We start from the raw sequence: 13,722 nt of genomic DNA, 5'->3' as shown, positions 1-13,722 counted from the left end.
GCAGAAGAGGCTGAGAACAAATGCGCATTCCTAATGAGATAAAATGAGATATAAACAAAATGTACTTACTTACTCGAGCCGAGTGATCACAGTTCAAGGTTTGAGAATTGAATCCAGGCTCGGCTGCTGCGGCCTTCCTGTTGGGAGTTTGCATGTTCTGCACATTTTCTCCAGTTACTCTGGCTTTTTCCCACATTGCAAAAACATGTATGTTAGGTTAATGAAAGATTCCAGAATTGTTCACAGCTGTAAATGTGAGCGTCGATGGTTGTCTGTCTGTATGTGCCCTGCGATTGATTGGCTGGCAACCAGTCCAGGGTGTACCGGGTAAAGTTAACTGGGATAGGACCCATCACACCCGTGACCCTAATGAGGATAAGCGGTATAGAAAATGGATGGATGGACTTCCTTAGTCATGATAAATGCATTTTACATCAAGCATATATGCATTGATGGGGACAAACAACAACTTGAGTGTATAAATTGCAAAAATTTAAAAACTAAAGATACCTTCCGTTTTTACTTAAAGTTAACTGTGTTAAATCAGATAGCCCGATTTCTATGTTTATTTATATACCGCCTTATAAAATGATCCAATTACAAGGTTAATTTATATTCTGCCTTATAAAATGATCCAATTACAAGTGCAGTCATTCGCCAGGCCACTAGATGGCGCCTAGCACAACAGAGATGTTAAATACCCCCTATAGAGCTCCACCGAAGAAAAGGTCCAGTTGTCAAGTGGCGCAAAAGCTAACTTATTTTCCCTCCTTGTTTCAAAATACAAGGTTATATTTTTATATTGTTCCTAATAACATACCTTTGTTCCAGTGCAAGGCGTGAGTGTGTTTGAAGCTGGGCTTATAACCTGCCACATCTAGGTGAGTACGCACTGAGAGATGTTTACCTTTATTCTGTCATGCTAGGCTAGCTGACCTGTTGCTAATGTTTGCACATTTGAAGTAGCTCAAGCAGAAATACTAATTGAGACCTAAACAGTGTTAACGATGTTGTTTTTCTGAAGGGCAAATTCACATACATGTATTAAATTTGGTGGCACACATTGAGTTGCTAATCATGGGTGGAGAAACTGAAACGTGTGAGGGTCATGTTTTTACTTACTGTAGTAATAGTAGGGCCCAGATCAGAATGGCTTACGTAAAGATATGTTCTGACATAGGAGGCTTACAAAACATTTACTTGGTTGTACAATTTCACACTTGATGGGTGGGCAGGCACTCCGCAGCACCGAAATGTGTGTATACAAGCAATTAAAAAGTCAGTTTTACATAATATGTCCCCTTTCAAGTTAAGTACTATAATTATACCGGTGTCTCTCCATTTTTTTTTTACATTTTGAATTCATGACACTTCTGTTAAACTACAACAGGGAGTTTTTATTGCATGTGTTGAGCATGTCGAGGAAGGAGAACACATCCTGTAGTCAGGCTGAATATTTTCAGCCTCTTTTGTTTCTGCATACAGACAGAAGGAGGGTTTATGAAAATGCCCCACCCTGATACTTAGCAGGCCAAGGGGGCACCACATAAAGTGCAACATTCCAAGACTGTACCCCCCTGATTCTTTCCAATGTTTAGGCGAAACTGCGTTGATGGTTTTACCACACACTCATGTCCCCATTGGAATTTCAGGAGGAAAATGCGGGTTCCTGAGTATGTGAAGTGCCATTTTATGACACTGGAGTGGAACCTCATATTCAATTCCTGTTCAACACCTCTTCATTAACTAACCACCACGCACACACCATGTTTGAGATGATTTTGCTACGGAGGCATCTTCAAAACATGTTGCAGGTCCACCACTACTGTTTTCACCCTTTTGAAATGTAAACACTACAAAAGCCAGGATTTGTTATGACCATTAAATGTATTTTTTCGGATACTAATTTGTTGAAGCAGAGCAATCCTGACCAATCCCTCTAGAGAGGTTCTTCAGCCCCCGGTGTGTGTACAGCCACTTAACCAGCCTCACAGACATTAGCCACCCATGACTTTACTGCCAATCCACATTCAACACCCACCATAGTCCCCATTAAAATTTTACAGGTCAAAAATTTAAAAGGCTGTTAAAGAAATGCTTTTTCATTACATGTGACAAAAAAAGGAGTAGGTCAGCCTGTGGCATAATGGCACTGTAATTAGAGCGTCATGGTTTGATAAAGTGTGACTGTAAATCAATGTAGTACTAATTAATCAATAGCTTAATTATTAGACCTTTAAATGAGGATTTTGTAAAATTCCCCTGGATCCCTCTGCCATATTGGCCTCCTTTGTCATCATTAGAGCGAGCGCTGAGGGTTTTACAGTGTTGAACGTGCCATCAAATGGCGATGAATAGAGACAACAAAGAGCTTTGATATACTCTTTAAGCTTAAGTAAGGAGAGAATTGAAGCTTCGGTAGGCGTATTTGTCCTATGATTGTAGGGTCATTCTGATTTCCCCGTGTCTTTCTGCACCTACTAATTAGATTATTTTGTCAGAGCACCCACTCAAGTCAGTTAGCCGTATGTGTTTCAGTGAGCAAAGCATAATGAAACAACAGCCATGGTCACACATTGTGTGGAGACTGAACAAAACAATGTCCTTAAAGAAATAAACCTAAAATCATTGTCCTTGCTGAATGACCCAAATCTTGGTTATTAGTGATTAGTAATGTTGGAAAATACGTATGCCTGCATTCTCTCATGAGGTCCTGTACTAATAGACTGTAGCTCAATTTCTTCCTTTGTAAAGGTAGTAATGCTCAGTATTGATTGTGACTGTCAGAATGTTATTAATGTAAAAAAAAAAAAAAGAGTATTAAATTACCCAATTTCTTGCTGGTCAATTGCAACAACACCCAGCCCCTTGACAGTGCAGTGTGTCGCAAGTGTCCCAACCCTGGATAAATGTTAAAGGTTGTGTCATTCTACTTAAATAAATCAATGAATCTATATAAAATTTAAATGACAGAACACTGATAAGAAAACCATAAGTTCCAGTAAACACTCATTTTCACAGGAGTTATGTTCCAAAACCTGTGCCGATAGTGAAAATCCATGAATACCTGGCACTTTTTTTTCCTGTAGTTTAAACCATAAATTACTCTTTAAACACATCGTACGTATCTGTAAACCCATAAACCCAAAATTAATACACTGGAACTCTGCCTATTCGCGGTTCGGCCCCCACAGATGCACCTGTCGGCAGATTTTTTTACACATTTTTGTTCAATTTCTTTTTTCAATCTTGTAAAGTTTTTAAGTTTTCTATTATTTTTTTTCCTCCAATGTAATTATAAGAGGTGTCAATGTCCTGCGGATTTTAGTGCGGGTCCACTCTGTACGTACTGTAAATAAATTTCAGTGTACTTAGCAGTGACTGTATAAAACTTGAGTGAAGAAGATGATGAATCAGCAGTATGATGACTATGACGTTCATGATTTGGAGTGCACAGCATAAATTATCCGCCAGCAGTAGACTGTGTCGATGTTACAATATAACGAGGACTTTGCGAGACAATAATTTATTGTTCACATTTGAAATCCGCGGGTAGCCGGGGCCGCAAATTCTGAACCGCAATATAGCAGAAAGACCCCTGTGTCTTACTAAACTTCCTTGGTGGGCTATTGGAGTGCATAGAGGATCAATGATAGTGGATATAAAAAATTTACACACCCATGTTCAAATGACAGGTTTTTGTGATTAAAAAAATAAGACAGAGCTACATCATTTCAAAACTTTTTCCACCGTTAATGCAACCTACGACCTTTACAACTTTTTAGATCACAAAAACCCAGCATTTGAACAAGGGTGTATAGTCTTTTTATCCATTATAATTATTATTTTTTAAATACTGAACAATTTCTAACAGGATGTGATAATCTCTCTCTGGATGTTCTGTTAAGTTATATCTAACATTATTATTTCATTAGAAAAATTATGGATGACAGATAGTGGTTGAATGTTAAACTTAATTAATTTCAAACCTCTGAGAGAAACCCAGTGTTCTCTTGTTGATGTGTACATTTGAATTTTTCCCTGGATACAATAGATGTTGAGACAATCTTAAAATTAACTAACACTACCCTGAAGTGTTATTTCTTAGTAAAACTACATGTTCTGCAAATTATGTGATTTAAAACATCTATATAGACCAAAATGTCTTACAGTATATACACACACAATCTACTTTAAGCCCACATTCCCAAAGGGGGGTAACATAATTTACTAGAGTCAAATGTCGGTTGGTTAAAGTTAAGATTTACAATACCATATTTCCTTTGTTAAGGCTGAGAGGAACTGCAGTGTTAATATTCCCAGTTTCATAAAGTTATAGGACCTTTCCTTTGTCGTCATGGTTACAGTAAAAGTCCCTTCAAGCGGCTATTGGCATTACATATTTCCACAACTTGAACATTCTTGCAGAAAATGTGATTAAGACGTTTAAAAAAAAAAAAGAACAACTGTAATTAAAGGTCCATGCCAGTCTGTACGTCATCAAATTGGTATTTGGACCTTACTGGTAATTAATTTAAAATTAGATGGCTGATTGGCTCAGAATTACACAAATTGGAGGACAAGCAGGTAAGAACATGTGGCTAAGGGGTTTGTGAGGTGTCAAGAAAAATAATTGTAACAATAGTAATTGCGGCCATTGACGCCACTGACAACAGTACGCTGTTTTGGGAAATTGTCTTTTCATCATTTTTTAAAACCAAGCTCATCACCTGAAGTGGCTGTAGTAGGAAATAAAGAAACATAATCTGCTTTACACCAAAAGTTTTATTTCACTCTAATTTATGTATATAAATTGTAAAATAAATAATAGTCAAATAACACAATCAGAAAGAGCTGTGAAATGGGTTAATTGTAATAACAGGGCATGAGTGTAGTTAGTATAGTTCCTATGGTAACCAACAGTTGCAACATACCATCAACCATTTGGCAATCAATTTGTATGGACACGACTCTGCGTTTGTTTTTGTTGTTGTTGTTGTATTTTTTAATCCTCGTAGACTCTAGTTAATGTCGTTAGCATTTAGTTTATCAAAAATATCAGCTGTTGACAGAACATACTGGTTCTGTATGTGCATTATGTGCACTGTTACACTTTTATTTGTGTACGAAACTTGTACATGTTGCATAAGCTCGACATTTGTTTTGCATTTTCCATTGTGCTGGTAGTATTTTTAGTATTATTTTATTGTCCAGTGACAATTGTCTACATCACGTTTCAGTTTCAAACTGGTTTACAACAAAATATAGTAGACATCTTTACCACCTGCATCTTTTCACAGCCATTACTTTGTTGTATACGGATCCCCTAAACGGACAAGGAAAAACAAAAAACTTGTTTCTCATTCGAACGAGACTTTCTCATTCGAATGAGAAACTTTCTCTTTTGAATGAAAAAGTTTCTCGTTCGAATGAGAGAGTTTTTCGTTCGAACAGGAAAGTTTCTCATTTGAATGGGAAACGTCTACCTGTGAGTTGTAGCTTATTTACCTGCTAGCGATAGCTTCCTGCGTTCGGGTAGCCGTAAAGTAGCTTATTTACAACTTGCTTCCAGCGCACGTCAGCTGAGAGAACGACAACAGAAGAGGACACTAGTGTGTGTGTAAATAACTTAAACTTTCTCGTTCGAATGAGAAACAAGTTTCTTTTTTTTCCGATGTCCCTTTTAATAATGACATGTTCCAAAAAAAAAAAAAAGAACCTTGACACTCCAAGTTGAGGTTTGTCAAACTAAACATAAAACAAAGACACAAGTGTATTTCAAACAACCACATAACTTTAGGTCCACTCGCTTAATGTTAAAACATAATGGGAAACACCATAGATAGGCTAACGACTAGCATATATGTGGCAGTGTTATAACACTTGGAGGAATGGCTGTTTGAACACAAATGATGCAGCAACACATCTAGACAGACAATTTAACAATACTCACAGGCATATATTCTTTATCCTCTGTGAAAAATGACTGTTACCGTATTACTGCAGATTACTGAGTCACTTGCAATATTTGCGTGAACCTCTTCTTCATTTGTCGGCACACTTGTATTATACTGCCACCTGGTGGCCATGTTGCACACACCAGAAGGAGCGATAATGAATTCATCATGATGCACAAACTTTTTAATTCTTCACTTTCAATTTATGTTTTTATAGATTGCTATATTACAGAGTGCTATTTTCATTATTGGTTTTTTTTTTGGTGGGGGTGGGCCAGAATTTATTAATATCATGATTCAATTTAATGGGGAAAGTTGATTTGTCACTACTAGATTTCTAAAATTATTAGAGATATATTTTACATTGAAATTAGCTGAATGAATAATGTCTTTGTTCATATTTACCTGCATGCATCAATCAGACTGTGATCAGTAAAATTATACTTTTATTGTCCGTCATATGCTCAAAACATTCCATTTGTTATCCAAGGTTGTTGGCACTTAATTATTTAACAAAATGTGGGTGCTCGGTTCTTGTCTTGATCGTCTTGTGATGTTTTGCTCATCTTCAAAACAATGTAAATGGGGGAAGTGCCATCTGAAAAGGAATGATCTTTTTAAAGGACAGTTCTGTTGTTAAAAATGCCATTATAAAACATGTTCATTGTGTTTAGCTACACTGTTGATAGTGCATGCAGGGTCATTTGGTCAACAATGTCTGAAATTGTTGTAAAATTGACTTCACTGGGCAGCAGCAATATAGTGTAAACAATTAAAAAATAACATTTACTAATGAATGATGATGATGAATGAATGAATATGAGAAACCACACATATTGGAGGGATGAGGCGTTGCTATTCATGATCTTCTGTACCTCATCGTCATAAACAGGCTTATATTACATGACAGCTACACACAAGATTTTGCTAACTATGCAAACAAGACGTTTTTTTTTTAAATAAGAATGTTCTAAATAAAAATCCATGTTTAATACTGTTTATATAATATATTTCACAATTAGCTATGCATCATTTTAAAAATCATACTCTTCATAATTGCACTGCCCCCCAGCACCCACAATTATCTTCTTCCTAAACTACATTACATAACTGCTTGCTATTAAAACTAAATTTCTGCAGTTATTAAAAAAATAAAAACTCAAATAAATTCAAGCATACGGTCACTTTAACTAGTACTTACTGAACAATTATTTATTTTTCACATTTATATTTTGCTGGAAGAAATAAAGAAGACCATGCATCTTTGTGAGGAGATTTATTTATACATCTCATCTGTAGGTGTACCTAATGAATTGGGTGGTGAATGTAGCTGATTTCTGGTGGAGGCAAATATCTCCCCAGTATTTCAATGCCTGCATGTATTACCCTCATTCAAAGGGTTCCAGAGACTTCTAAGCATTGGGGGTGGTGGGCATATTAGCAGTTCTATGAAGTGGAAGAACAAGCAAGGTTAATGAGCAAGAGTAGACAGAGCAGTGCTGACACGGGTGGAAGGGGGAAGGCATAGAGAACTGAATGCCTTTGTTTTTTTTGGGTTTTTTTCCTTACCACATTTACCCTCTACACTTTTAGAATTGAAGATGCTAACATTTAGTGAATGGTTAGTGCTAACACCTGCTTGCAACTCATCTGAGTGTAACTCTCAACCACGCCTGGCAAAACTGTGCAGATCTCTTCTCCGCTCGGGCAGAACTAAAATCTGGAAATAATCAGCTGGTCGAGGCGGCGAGAAATTCCCCCAGAAAACAGTTTACCGCCACTGGAGCCCACTGCCCCTCAAGATTAGACTCAGGTACCTAATCCCAGACGGCAGCTAACATCCCCCACCCAGCCCGATCCATCTCCTTGCTTTTCTTTCATGCGTCAGAGATGGCCAGCCATGGGGTGTCATTGGGGGCAGAGCGACTGCTGTAGCTGACACCTGCTGGGCGCTATAAATGTAGAAAAAAAACCAGAGCTGCCATTGTCAGTTTTACTGTAGTCCTTTTTCACAGGCCACTCGTTCTCATAGGGTGACTTTAATGTAGGGTGAAGGCATCTGCCATCACCCGAACATTAGATATGCAAGGCCTCCAAATGACTCAACTGATTCTCCCCATCAGCTTTGAGTCTTTGTGCAGCTAGGAAAGCTCTTGATGTAATTGGTGTCTCACAGGGTATGGAGAGTAACGCCACACTGAAAAATGTACAGTTATCACCCTAGGAGCACTATCTTATTCATTTAAATGCAATTAGTGGTGCATGACAAAACAGAATATCTGCTTGAACAATTGGGATCAATTGTCAAATCAATGTCTCCCACTCCACCAACACCATATCATACTTCCTTAACACTTCAATGTTTATCAGCGAAATCCTTGAAGACCTCTTATGTCTCCACAATGGTGTGCATATTCCCCATACAAACACCAATAAGTTACATGTCATGATGCCAGTACAAAACCCATCCATCCATCCATTTTCTGAGCCGCTTCTCCTCACTAGGATCGCGGGCGTGCTGGAGCCTATCCCAGCTATCATCGGGCAGGAGGCGGGGTACACCCTGAACTGGTTGCCAGCCAATCGCAGGGTACATACAAACAAACAACCATTTGCACTCACATTCACACCTACGGGCAGTTTTCAAATAAAATGCCACTTATGGTGACTTACGGGTTTAATTATTTGTGTGTCCAAGCTCGTAACTGAATTTACTATTATTTCAAATGAATGTTCCCCCTATTAGAATAAAATGACAATTTGTTCTCCTCCCCACATTTTTGTTGTGTTTTTAATAAATAAAAAAGCACTGTAGTGTAAAAACAGAATAAAAGTGTAAAGGAATAAACAGATTTTTTATGAAGTGGTTTTACTGTACGTTGGAGCAAACTGAGTCTTAACAACAACAGCTGTGGTGTTATATAAGTGCCTTTAAGGGGTGTGGTCTTGTGAGTGATGTCAGGAAAATGGCCGATTAGTCTTCGTGCGAGATTCTGTGTGTGAGTTTTGGCTGACTGTAGTTCTTTGCTAATGGTTTCATTTTGTATTTGTGTGTTTGACTGTTTGTACCATTCAGTAAACGGCTGAAAGTGCTCTGTCGTATCTCGCTCAAATTTTTGCTCTCAATACAAATTAAAAAAATCAACCAAGTGACAGCTCGTATCTAGAAAAACTGGTAGGTTAGGGCACTCTTAAGTCAAAGTATTAGTGTATATTTGGACCAAGAAATTACAGTTCCTTCAGCATTTGCATGAATGCTGAGAAATGTTGTGGCTAAACTGAAACCAAAGCTGAAAATAATTGAGCGATACAATGGCAATTAATACCTCACATCATGTCATATCATATCATTGCGATCCCCAGATACCGTGTCAACCTGTCCCTTATAGGCTGTAAGCAGCAACATAAAGACATTTGTGTGTTCTGACTCGGTACGTAATTTTGTGGATTGATTGATTAATTAATTATGTCTTGAAGCAATTGAGGCAAAACAGACCTCCAGAGGCGCTGTTGTTCAATCTCAACTAGTTTGAGGTCTCAAGAAGAGCAACATGACGTAAGATAAATGAATTAAATTCATGGAAAAACATGCATGGTAGGTTAATTGAAGACTTTAAATTGCCTGTAGGTGTGAATGTGAGTGTGAATGGTTGTTTGTTGACGTGCCCTGCGATTGGCTGGCTACCATTTCAGGGTGTACTCCGCCTCCTGCCCGATGATAGCTGGGATAGGCTCCAGCGCTCCCGCAACCCTTGTGAGGATAAGCGGCTCAGATAATGGATGGACGGATGAAATCATTTCGGCCGCTTAGGTCATCTGGGAGGATCTCAGAGTAGAGCCACTGCTCCTCCACATCGAGAGGAGCCAGATGAGGTGGCTGGGGCATCAGATTCGGATGCCTCCCAGACGCCTCCTTGGTGAGGTGTTCCGGGGATGTCCCACCGGGAGGAGACCCCGGGGACAACCCAGGACACGCTGGAGAGACTACATCCTTCGGTTGGCCTGGGAACGCCTCGGGATCCCCCCGGAAGAGCTGGATGAAGTGGCTGGGGAGAGGGAAGTCTGGGCATCCCTGCTAAAGCTACTGCCCCCGCAACCCGACCTCAGATAAGCGGTAGAAAATGGATGGATGGATGGATGGATGAAATCATTCATTTTCCACATTGTTGATCATTTAAATTAAGTCAAGCAACTCTTACGCTATTAAGCATCTCCATGCATAAATATTTTTTTATATGCATTTTTTTTACATAGTTTATTAGATTAGCTAACCGGTATACCCAATGTTATAGCCCATGAGTGTATAATCTAATGATGGATTTTAAAGTAATCAAGTCAACAACTGGGTTTAAACGGACCAGGAGTCCTGCATCATTGCAGCCAAGCAGCTGCACAAGTGTTGTGAAAATTGAGTTATGTTGCTGCATAATTTGGTTGTCTGAAGAAAATTGCTTGTATAGAGCATATAATTAATCTTTGCATGTGACCTGGTCAAATTCCTCTTAATAAAACAATCGTCCCCACATGGGCTGATACATACTGAGGGGTCCTGGTGAAACTCAACATTCCTGCAGATGTCAGAGAGATGGAGAGTTTTTGTTTGAAGCCAGCCAAGATGTGAAGCACACTCACTTGACAAACAGCTGAGTGGCCTCATATTACACAGCACATTACCTCTTCCGTGTTACATCCTTCATTGGATAATTATTAACAGAACAGTTTGGAATCTTCACCCTGGAAATATTGCTAGCATGACAGAAATGGGCCTCATTTACCCATAAGTATCTAATACATTTATTTCTAAGAAACTCATTCAGAACAACAGAGGAAAAATAGTTTAATAACCTTTTTGTAACTCAAAACCTTGAAAATCCTAAGAAAGGTGGAAATGACATAATAATCCACAATATTATATGATATTACCATAATTCAGCTGCTGTGCAAGCGCAAGACTCGCTGCGCGTCTTTACCTATTTGGCAGACCTGTCTGTGCCAAGCTGGGCTTCTCGGTGCAGTGAGGGTATGCCCTTGGAGATGTGTTTGGCGGAGTAAGATTTTGGTGTCAGAAAATCCATGTAAACCTGCGCCTGTTCATACCACGTCAAAGTTTTGGCGCAGGTGATCGAATGCAATTTTGGAATTTGATAGGGGCACATGCAAGCAGACAGACACGTGAGCTCCTCGGCCATGTGTGGTGGATGATAGATGACAGACTTATTTCAACAGCGGGCATCCAACCCTCTGAATCATTAAAGAAATCAATTCATTGAATGCACCATCATTATTATACTTGTTTTAAATCATCCCACGTACCGGCCGTCACGCCACTATCTCTCACTACTTCCAGTTGCAGATTACTGTAAAACTGACAGATAAAACAGAAGAGAATTAAATGTATATTTTAACTAAATGTTTAGCAAACTATGTAATTTCATCAAATGCAAGTCCGCTTCCTAAGTGACAACATACAATGCAAAACGCCATAGACGGGCAAAGGGAAATTAGCATAGTTGTTACAATAATTATAAACCTTCACACAAATGCTATTTTTACACACACAGAGCTGCAACACATACAAACAGCATACAACAATCCTCGGAGGCATATATTCGTGCTGCTCCGTCAAAACGACTTTTAGCCTACTGCAGCTTAGTTTCTGGAACGTTCTCTACCTCTTGTTCTTGCTGCATGTACTGCTGTATATCCAGTAGAGTTCAGTGCTGCCTGGAATGTTGCGACACAATGTGACACTCAACTGAAGGCGCGTAACTCTAAATTCGGACTTGCCTGTACACTGTAAAAAACAACAACATAAAAAACAATTGCTTAAAAATCCGAAATGTAGCAGGGGTGCAAACAGTGACCTGCAATTTTGGAGGGGTTCGCTGTATTGATATTATGCTGGTGTATCGTGAGAAATACAATACATTGAATACTAATGGTAAAATGGCTTAGTAGAGCACATTATACTAGTTCACAGGAAAATTACATTGTAATTGTATGATTACTTAATTTCATTGTTGACAAATCCTGGCTTAATAATGTCACATAATAGTATTATTGATTGTTGGTCAGTCTTTTTAAAAAGTGTGTAAGAACAATAAATGACTATAAAACACAGGACTTTGTTTATACTGTGTATCTCCCTTCTTCAGCTGTACTTTAACACCATGGGCGTGCACGTTCTTTACAGATCATTTCCCCTGGATCTCCAATTTGTGTTTCTCTGACTGTTACAGGCAGCAGCAGTGCTTTAGCAGGCCTGCCAGAGCCAAACTTTGCCTCTCCACTGTCAAAGTGTGACACCACCCATCCCATGCTCTTGTCAGTCTATTGAAGAAAAAGTGGATTAATGTCAGTTTCAGGCAGCCTCACAAAGCAGTGCCTTGCCTCTTACATGGGAGCGATTCTTGTTGAGACAGTCGTCCCTGGCATCTGGGAGGGATGCAGAGGGAAAAACATGGTGGGGGGTGAAGGTTGCAAGAGAGAGAGAGAGTGAAAGAGCGAGAGAGAGAGAGAGAGAGAGTGCTACAACACCTCAGAGATACACACCAACAGGGTCATCAGACTATGGGCTGTTTGCAGGCAGATGCTTAATCACACATAAGCAGCATCAGTGAGCCGACATTGCGATGCCTTTTAGAGATGTGATTCCTGTGTGTGTGTGTGTGTGTGTGTGTGTGTTTGCAGCCAGAGCCCCTACCCCCCGCCTCCAACCCCACTCCCCGCGACCTCACCCCTTCCCTTGATTTTCCCAGGAGACACCCCGCAGAGAAAGCGACAGGGCAGCAGAAATGTACAAAACCGTCTCTCTGCCAGCTTACACAGCCTCTCTTTGCTGAAGCAGTTCACAGTGGTAAAACCGTGGCTGTATTAATCCTCACCATAGTTAGATCATGCCACAAATGATCATATATTGAGTTGTCATTGTTTTTTCCATCGCACATTGCAGAGTCTGTCATCGTTTGAGTCCCACTATACCGTTGTGGTTTTTGGGCTTTTATGGTAAACTTTTACTGTAAACCTAGGACATGTAATATAATAATGTCATCACATGTGAGAAAGGAGAGCCACAGTCGTCAATGCACGCGCAGACAGTCATGCGGAATCGCTGAAGTCACACACCACCCTGCCAGGCCCTGCCTCTTAAAGGCACATGAATGTACACTGGGACTACAATAGATATAGTATTTGCTATTAAAAAAAAATAATCTAACATTTGTTTGTGTGTAAGTGTGTTTTAACAAATTTAAATATGTCTAAAGTGTGTGCAAGGGCTAAAAGTATTATATATAAGTGTGTATTGAAATACATTTATAGTATGTATAGTATTGTATTTAACATTACAACGTTTGGGGGATTGACGTGAATAAAGGGAGGTAGGTTAAAAAAAAATCTGTGATTAGGTGGTCCACTGTACATCCAAATGTATTGTACTTTAAAGTTAAATACAATTTGAACTGTACAAAGCAAATGTACTGTACTGGATTTTAAGCCATCTGTCTGTTACATTATACACAGTTTGAATATTTAATTCACTGCCTTAAGTCATTCACTGTGATGATAAATTGACAAACACACAACGCGACCCAATTTGGAAAATGTTTGTGTATTTTTTCCATTGAAGTCAAGCTAGAACCATTACACATATCCCTGAATTAGAAAACAGTTTGGTCGTGTCATTTTACCTCATCTACCATGAAACAGGAAGTGAGCTGTTAACGCAAGTCGCTTTTGTTCATGGTTCAACCTTGGTAGAGCTCTA

The 13,722-nt window shown here is 39.1% G+C and overlaps 1 protein-coding gene across 2 annotated transcripts in view; it reads left to right on the top strand.

Moving 5' to 3' along the window:
• Positions 1-722: 722 nt before the first annotated feature.
• The window catches only part of fign (fidgetin), a 78,441-nt gene continuing 65,441 nt past the window's right edge, over positions 723-13,722 (top strand). For both annotated transcript variants that reach the window (XM_061793144.1, XM_061793143.1), the window contains exon 1: positions 723-881. The gene's annotated coding sequence lies outside the window, so the exon portion shown is untranslated. The remainder of the gene's footprint in view (positions 882-13,722) is intronic.

This window comes from Phyllopteryx taeniolatus, chromosome 12 (assembly GCF_024500385.1).
Source record: "Phyllopteryx taeniolatus isolate TA_2022b chromosome 12, UOR_Ptae_1.2, whole genome shotgun sequence".
Taxonomy (NCBI): Eukaryota; Metazoa; Chordata; class Actinopteri; order Syngnathiformes; family Syngnathidae; genus Phyllopteryx; species Phyllopteryx taeniolatus.
Note: the sequence above shows the minus strand (reverse complement) of the source record. Positions and strands in the feature narration are given on the sequence as shown.